Here is a 9,115-nt window from a genome sequence, read left to right as displayed (position 1 = left end):
TAAAAATTCTCTATATGTTCTAGATATTAAACCCTTATAGCGTATGTGGTTTAAAATGATTTTCTCCCATTCTGCATGTTGTTTTTTATTTTCCTGATAATTTCCTTTGATGCATGTAAATGTTTACTTTTGATGAAATGAAATGTATCTATTGTTTCTTTTGTTGCTAGTGCTTTTGGTATCTTTTCTAAGAATCCATTGGCAAATCCTTGGTCATGAAGATGTGACCCTTTGTTTTCTTCTAAGAGTTTTATAGTTTTAGGTCTTTTATTTAGATCCTTCATCCATTTTGGCTGGTTTTTGTATATGGTGTGAGGTAGGGGTATAACTTCATTCTTCTGCATGTGGATATCCAGTTTTCCCAACACCATCTGTTGAAGAGACAATTTTTTCATCACTGCACTTTTTTTGTTTAGAACCCTTGTCAAAATTCAATTGGCTATAGATGTGTGAGCCTATTTCTGGACTTTCAGTTCTGTTCCACCAATATATTTGTCTATTTTTGTTCCAGTATTACACTGTTTTGATTATACTGTCACTTGGTAATACAATTGGAAATTGGGAAGCGTTAGTCCTCCAACCATGTTCTTTTCTAAAATTGTTTTGGTTATTCAGGTTTGCTTTTTCCATTTTGGCAAAAAAAAAAAAAAAAAAAAAAGCTGCTGGAATTTGAGTAGGTATTGCACTGCATTTGTATATTGATTTGGGTAATATTGACATATTAACAATGTTAGCTCTTCTAATACATGAACGTGGGATTCTTGCCATTTATTTAGTAATTTCCTTCAGCAGTATTTTGACATTTTCAGTATACAAGTCTTTTGTATCCTTAGTTAAGTTTATTCCTAGATATGTTATTCTTTTAGATGCTATTGTAAATGGAATTGTTTTCTTAATTTCCTTTTCAGGTTGTTCATTGCTAGTGTATAGGAACACGAATTTTTTTTTGCGTGTTGACCTTGTATCCTGGTACTTGTTGAATTCATTTATTACCTCTAATAGTTTTCTTATGAATTCCTTTGTATTTTCTCTCTATATAAGATCATGTCATCTACAAATAGAGATAGTTTTACTTCTTTTCCAATTTGGTAAGAACTTCTAGTACAATACTGAATAGCAGTGGTGAAAGTGGGTGACCTTGTCTCATTCCTGGTGAACAAAACCAACCAACCAAAAAATAAAAATAAAAAGCCAAAGAGGTATACTGGCTCTTTATGTCCCTGTAGATGCTAATGTAAGGCCAGATGATGTTGCTTCTGAGAGAAACTGAGGCTAGCATCTGTGCTTGACACTCAGGGAAGAAGAAACCTTCTTTCTTCTGTAAAATATTCATTAAGTCCATGCTATACACCAAGTAGTGTACTAGCTGTGGGGACATAAGCAAGAGAGAACTAGTCCTTGCCTTCATGCCAATTTTATATTCTAAGTTGGAGGACTTAGATGGAAAATTAGAAAATGAAATAAGGAAATACAATAGTATTAAATTATATAAACTGAGATTGAGCAAACGTTTTCCATGTGCCAGATACTGTTTTACCATTTTACTTGCATTATCTAATTTATCCTCACAACCACCGTATGAAACCAGTATTATTATTTCCCATCTTCTACAGAGGGTGTAACTGAGGCCTTGAGTGTCCGGCGCTGCCCCGCTCGGTCCCCGGTTCCCGGCCGGCGAGGGGAAACAGGGAAGGAGAGAGAGAGATGCAGACTGCGCGAACTAACCTGGTCATGAATCACGACTCGAACCACACGGCAGTTGTGAAAGCAAGCCCTTTACTACAGCTAGATGAACATTCTGTGTTACTGGTTCCTACACGGGGCACGGCGCCTCGTGGGAGAGCAGCCTCGATGTGGCCGTCAGGCACGGCTCCTTGTGGGCTGTCTCACCCTACCCCGTCCGGGTAAGACCTTTTATACACAATTAACAACCAATAAGCTTCTAGGCTAGTATCGCGTATACAGGATTTCGATTGGTAGGAGCGGGTGGCGGATACATGCGTCACTATGCGGAAACAGGATGCAGGCGCCATCTTGGCTCACTCGATGGGCGGGGGTAACTCTAGAGCAGGCTGCAGCGCATACGCTAGGCCCGATTCGGGAGGCGGCTTTCCACATCTCCCCCTTTCTTATTTATTTTTGACCCAGTGTCTCCAGTGATGAGCGTGCTCCCGTGAACCCAAATGGTTCACAACCTCTTTGGTGCTTTGGGGAGTCTGGACTAGGCCTCAGCCATCCAGCGGCGGAGCCTCTAGCACCAACCAGAATGCTCACGTCATATGGAGACCGGAGAGTCCGTAAGCTGGAAGCAACGTGACTCTCCCTGCAGTGCTTTGCCTGGCAACTGGGGAACAACGACGGGGGCAGGAACAGCAGTAACCAGAGTCGGGGGTGTCACTAGGTGTCTCTGTGCAATGGCTAGGGTCCAGTCTGGCCACAACTAGGACTCTGCCCTAGAGACCCACCTGAGACAAAATTATGACTACTGGTGTCGCCTTTTACACCCGAGAAACAGCCATGCGATTCGCTACAAATTTTGCTCCAAAGCGCCCCACCTGAGGCGACCAGGAAGGGGTATGGTTAATAAATCGGTCACTATCGGGGGTAACAGAGGTGGGAGTCATAGCCATCATAGTGGTAACACGCAATTGCTGCTGCGCTTGAAACAGGCGTTCTAGCAAACATTTAACAACGACTAATCCCACCAATAATCCCACTGCAATGAGGATCCAATTAGTTAAATTGGGCCAAGAGAACCAGGAAGAAACACTGTGCAATAGTTTCTGTAGAACCTCGCCTAACCCGGAGAGATCGACTTTAACTGGTTTTAACTTGATCCCCCCAATTGTGTCTAAACTAGATTCCACCTGTTGGGAGAGATTAACAAATTCAGGAAAATATGACCTTTTCAGCCAATCAGAGACTCTGGAAATGCTTCCGGTCACGTTGGCCCTGACAGGAGTGACACAGAGTTTAACCGTAAGCCACCGGGTGTCACATGTTTGCTGAAGCACTCTCCAGAGTCCATCTATTTCCAGTCCAAGTTCATCTATCTCCGCTTGGAGTTTCTGAATGGCCTGGAAATTTAAGTTCAGCATCTGATTGTGGCGGCGTAGCACGTCTCGGGTAAGGTTGACCAAGCCATTTACCGTTTCCATCGTTATGGCGAGCTGCCGATCTGTCCATGCTTGTAGCACAGCCTGCCCGATCGTTGGGACAAACAAAGAGGAAGCTACACTGGCAGCATTCGATAGCCATTCTTTTATGCCTCTTGGACGCCTAGACTTAGAGAAGGGGATATTGTTAAGTGAAACAACTTGAGAAACAGGGCCAACCCAGTCGGTTGCCTTGACGGGGAGCCAGACATAACTTGGGCGATACACTAGGATAGCGGGGGCGGCGAGGCATCCGGGTCTTTGGAACGGTTGCAGACTGTAGGAGCAAGCCCTGGAAGGAAAAGGCACCTTTGAGTCTCCTTTTTACTCAAGATCCCTTCACAAGACTGGCGGCTCTTCCCTGTAACGTTAAGAAATTCAAGCAAGACTCCCTTACTTAACTCGCCATTACCAGTTTCACAAGTAGCATTCGCCGCAACTGTGGTGTTGACAACCTTGACAGAGAGGTTAGCAAAAGAGAGGATCAGTGTGTCATTGGTGAGGGGGAAGGACTCGTTGAAGCTTGTGGAGGAAATATAGTTCCACTAAAAAGAAAAAGGCAGATTAGAAGGATTGCTATAGGAGAGCAAAGAACAGAGTTACCGATCCTCTTTTTGGGCAACCGCGGGGTGGTCAGTCCTACTATTATCGTCTTGTCGGTCGTCGCCATCATCAGCAGGGTCGGAGGCTTGGTCTAATGGTTCAGGTTGTATATTCGTTGGCGTTTCTGACAGCTGTTCCTTGGCTTCTTCAGGTGATGTCACGGTTCTCACCAGTCTTTCCGGAACCCACACTGGTTGACGTCCTGGTTCCTGGGGAAAAACACAAAACAGAGCCTCTGGCCCAGCTGAGCACCGGGTCAGGGCCTTTCCACTGCCCCGACAGGACATCCTTCCAACGGACTAGACCTCTATGCGGAGGACTCGGGGTGGTGTGTTGCAGGGCAGGTGTCATTCCTTGTGAATTTTCGTTTAAAAAATTATATGTGAGCAAGGCTACAGACAGTCGAGCTTTTGGGGACAGGCCGTGGCCTATACCCTCTTTCTGTTTTTTAAGCAAGTCTTTGAGAGATCTGTGCGCTCTTTCAATGATTCCTTGCCCCTGAGGGTTATAGGGGATGCCATGTTTTAATTGGACATCCATGTTGTCACAAAATTTTTGGAAGGATTTACTAGTGTAGGCAGGCCCGTTATCCGTCTTTAACGTCTTTGGCTTACCCCAAGCTGCCCATGCAGCAAGGCAGTGTGCAATGACGTGGGAGACTCTTTCTCCTGGTTCAGCAGAGGCAAATAAAACTTGGGAGCATGTGTCCACCGACACATGTAAGTACTTGATCTTACCATACTCTGAATGATGAGTGACATCCATCTGCCAAGTATCCCCTGGGGTGAGACCCCTAGGGTTGACCCCAACCGAGGGGACTGCTCTCTGCTCTGCACAATTGTTGCAGGCTCGGACAATATCTCGAGCAGCTGCACGTGGTATGCTGAACCGCTTAGCTAGGGTACCTGCATTGATGTGAAACTTGGCATGGAATTCTCGGGCTTGTTGATACGGTACCAGCGTCGGAAAGATGTGCAGCTGTCGAGTGGCTACATCTGCGCTATGGTTCCCCTGGGCCATAGGGCCAGGCAAACCTGTGTGGGCTCTAATATGGGTTATGTAAAAAGGGTGTTGCCTGGTCCATATAACCTCCTGTAGTTTGGCAAAGAACGTCCTTACTGTAGAGGAATGTTTAACAATGCCCACCGTTTCTAAAATTTGTACAGAGTTCACAACATAAGCAGAATCCGAGACGACATTTAAGGGCTCGGAAAGGCTTTCCAGGACTGCAATGATAACCTGCAGTTCTACCCATTGAGGCTTTTGTGGTTGGAAGAGCACTGTTTTAGGAGTGTCCCCCTCCACACAATACGCCCCTGTTCCAGAGCTGGAGCCGTCCGTGTATACGGTGGGGGCGCCTGCTAGTGGCCTAGGAGAGGTTACTTTGGGAAAAATCACTGGGTGCCGGGTGACAAACTGCAAGAGAGGAGCCTTAGGGAACTGATTGTTAATGGGACCAAGAAATGTACACCGGAGAATGGCCCATTGATCTATGCATCCGGTGAGTATCTCAAGCTGCTGGGAAGAATAAGGCACCCTGAGATTTTTGGGCTGCTGACCGAAATGCTGCACAGCCCTTTTAATGCATTCTAGGGCCAAGTCTGCAACCGCTGTAGGATAGTGCTCTAGGACTTTTTTGGGGGAAACTCCAGGGTGGACCCAGAGCAGCGGCCCCCGCTGCCACAGTACCGCAGTGGGCTGTAATTCTGTCGGCAGCACGCAGGCTTCAAAAGGCTCATCAGGGTCTATTCTCTTCAATGCAGCGCCACTGAGCGCCTGTTCCACCTGGCATAGTGCTCGCCTTGCCTCTGGAGTGAAGCTTCGAGGTGAGTTTATATTAGAATCCCCCTTCAACAGGTCGAACAAAGGTGTTAGTTTGACATTGGGTATTTTTAGGTATGGACGGATCCAATTGATATCCCCCATGAGTTTTTGTAGATCATTGAGAGTGTGTATATTGTCTAGCCTGAGAGACACCTTTTGGGGGGAAACATGAGTGGGTGCGACTTTCGCCCCCAGGAAAGTGGTAATGTCAGTCATTTGGATTTTTTCAGGGGCAATCTCTAGGTTAGCTTCTCTAAGACTAAGGACTAAATGTGACAAAACTGTTTTAAGAAGATCTGTGTCTCTATGGGCTAAGAGAATGTCATCCATATAATGGATGATTTTCACTTGAGGGAACTGCTGCCGAGTGCTAGCTAGCTTCGCAGCGACATACAGCTGGCACATGGTAGGACTATTAGCCATGCCTTGGGGCAGGACTGTCCATTCAAAGCGTTGACAGGGCTCCTCTTGATTACTAGAGGGCACAGTAAAGGCAAACTTAGGGGTGTCTTCAGGGTGGAGCGGAATAGAAAAGAAGCAATCTTTCAGATCTATGATGAAAATCGACCAGTGCTCCGGTAATGCCGAGAGGAGGGGCAGTCCCATCTGAACGGGCCCTAAAGGCTCCATGCAATCGTTAATAGCTCTTAGATCATGTAGCAGTCTCCATTTACCAGATTTCTTTTTTATTACGAATATAGGGGTGTTCCACGGTGACGTGGAAGGGGCGATATGGCCCTTTTCTAGTTGTTCTGATACTAGGGCGTGCAACGCTGCAAGTTTTTCCTGTGGCAAGGGCCACTGAGGCACCCACACCGGAGCCTCGGTTTTCCATTTTAGTTTTATAGGTGTGGGTGGGAATCTCTCCTCAGTGGCCCCTATGAAAAACCCAAGCCTCGTCTGTCAGACTTGGGGGCAGCTTGTATAGGCTCCGCACGTCCGTGCAGTGAAGCTCCTAAACCCTTGCCGGGGGTATACCCCATTTCTAGAGGTTGGGGAGTAGCCGCTAATTAAAGTAACGTCCATTTGGGTCAGAATGTCTCTTCCCCACAAAGACACAGGCAGGGCTAATACATAAGGCTGGAAACTGCCTTGGTGTCCTTCTTCATCGGCCCAATGAAGGGCAGCTGCACTGAGCATGGGCGCTGAAATTTGGCCTATTCCTCTAATGGGCTCTTCCGCCCTGCTCGTTGGCCAGGTGGGGGGCCATTCTTGTTGTCTTATGATAGACCGATCGGCCCCTGTATCGAGCAGGCCCAAGAAAGATCTGCCTTGCACCTTAATGGTTAGCATAGGTCGAGACTCCAGGGACATATGGAGTCCCTCAAAAATCGCTCCACTGGATCCGAACCCTTTTTCCCCTCTCTGTCTGATTCTGCTTGGAAAGACTGCATGTAAGCTGGGTAAGAGCAGGAGCTGCGCCAGCTTATCACCTTCTGCAATGACTAAGGTGCCCCGCTGAGATTGAACCATAACTTGGGCACGGCCTGTGAAATCTGAATCTACAAGTCCTGGTATAACTGTTAATCCTTTCAGGGCCGTGGATGCTCTTCCCAATATGAGCCCTACAGTACCAGCCGGTAAGGGCCCCTTGAAGGAGGTCCCTACTAACTGGACACCCATGGAGGGGGTTAGTACGAGTCTGGAGGTGGCACAGAGGTCCAGTCCTGCTGAGCCGGGGGACGCACGAATTTGATCGGATCCTGTGTTGTCGAATGGCATGCAAGGGGGTCCGTCGAAAGGGCGGACCCCCTCTTCCCGTTTTTTGGAATCTGCTCGGGGCGGCCAGAGAGGCGTCTACCCTGCGCATCGAAAACCGATTTACAGTCTTCTGCGCGGTGGGGGCCTTTGTGGCAACGGCCACACGGCCTGGTTGCTGCACCTGGTTCGCCAAACCGTTGAGTGGCAGGGGGTTGACGTCTATTGGGACAATCTCTCTTAAAGTGCCCTGATTGGCCACAGCCATAGCACCCGTTAGACTTTGCCCCTAAGGTTCTCGGGCTTTTTGTAGCCACCTGTAGGGAGCTGGCTAGCATGGCAGCTAGACCTGCATTAGTTAAAGGGCTGCCAGCATCTCTACAGAGCCTGACCCACTCTGTCAAATTTTTTGCTCTGTTTTGTGCCAGGATAACTTTGCACTCCTTGTTGCACTGCTCAAAAATCATTTGCTTAACCACAGTCTCTGCTACTCCTGGATCTGAGAAGATTCTCTCAGCTGCGGTTTGCATCCTGGCTACAAAATCCGCAAATGGTTCTGTGGGGCCTTGGTGTATATTGCTGAGTGAGGCCTGAGCCTCTCCCTCACCTGTTAGCTTTTTCCAGGCACCCACAAAACAGCGGAAGATCTGGGCATAGACCTCTTGTGGGAAACCCGTTTGGTTCTGGGCATGGGCGCCTCTCCCCAACAGCATGTCAGCATTCCACCCGCCACGTCTCCCCGCCGCATTCCTTGCGGCCTGCTCTTCAGCTAACTCCTCAAACCATGCTTTCCAATCTATGAATCGGCCTGACGGCAAGCAAGCACGGGCTAGCTGAAAAATATCTGCGGGTGTATGATTTAGAGCAGAGAGGTTCTCGATCATGTTCAAGGTATAAGGGGCATTGGGGCCATACTGATGGACGGCCTGCCTCAATTCCCTCAATAGTTTGTAATCATATGATTCGTGCCGATTGCCACCTTGGGGATTGATAATAACCGGGTACATTTCTGAGACTGGCTGCGGCTCAAGTGGCTGGTAGCCACCCAGCATGCCAAAAGGTCTAAATGTTGTGAAAGGGTTCCATCTCCAGAAATGTCTCCCACCACTACCTAATGGCAAAGGGTCCTGAGGGCCTGTATACTCGGGCGGGGGGTACGGCAAAGGTTGCCCCTCCCCTGACCGACCCATCGGGGTTTCCGGGTCTGGCAGCAAAGGATAATTACATTTACTGGGCATGGCCACTAGAGGGAGCTCTCGGCAAGGTCCTTTGGTGGGACCGCCCAAGGCGTCAGTTGGGAGCTGGGGTGTCCCTGGGGGTGCAGCGGTAGACATTGGCGGGGCGGAAGGCCGCACGGGTGTGGCGGGAGGCTCCTCCCACTCAATTAGCGGGGATGCTTCCGCCTTCTCGTCAGTATCGCTATCTGACTCTGAGTCAGAGTCACTGGACTCCGGCGGTTTGCCCTTACAGGAGCCGTCCGCTGACGAAACTGACTGGGTTTCTTGGAGCGCGCACCGTGCTTCTTGCAAGACAGAGGACGGGCTTAGGCCGGTAGCCGATTCTAGTTCAAGGACCGCACGAACGGTCTCCCATATGGGTACTAGAATCGGGTCCATACACACGCCCGTCTGGCGCGCTCGGTCTATGTCGCGACCGAGCTTCATCCAAGAGGGTAGGCTAAGGCTGCCGGTGCAGGCAAACCAAGGGGCAAAAGTATCAACATCATCAAGAAAACGCTGAAGGGAGCTTTTCCTGACCGAGATACCCCGTTGTTTCAAAAGGTTCTTTAAGGGAGCTAAGAGAGGTGAACTTCCGGACTGCCCCATGATTGCAGT

The sequence above is a fragment of the Choloepus didactylus genome, chromosome 3, assembly GCF_015220235.1.
Source record: "Choloepus didactylus isolate mChoDid1 chromosome 3, mChoDid1.pri, whole genome shotgun sequence".
Classification (NCBI taxonomy): Eukaryota; Metazoa; Chordata; class Mammalia; order Pilosa; family Megalonychidae; genus Choloepus; species Choloepus didactylus.
This window is presented reverse-complemented; position numbering follows the sequence as displayed.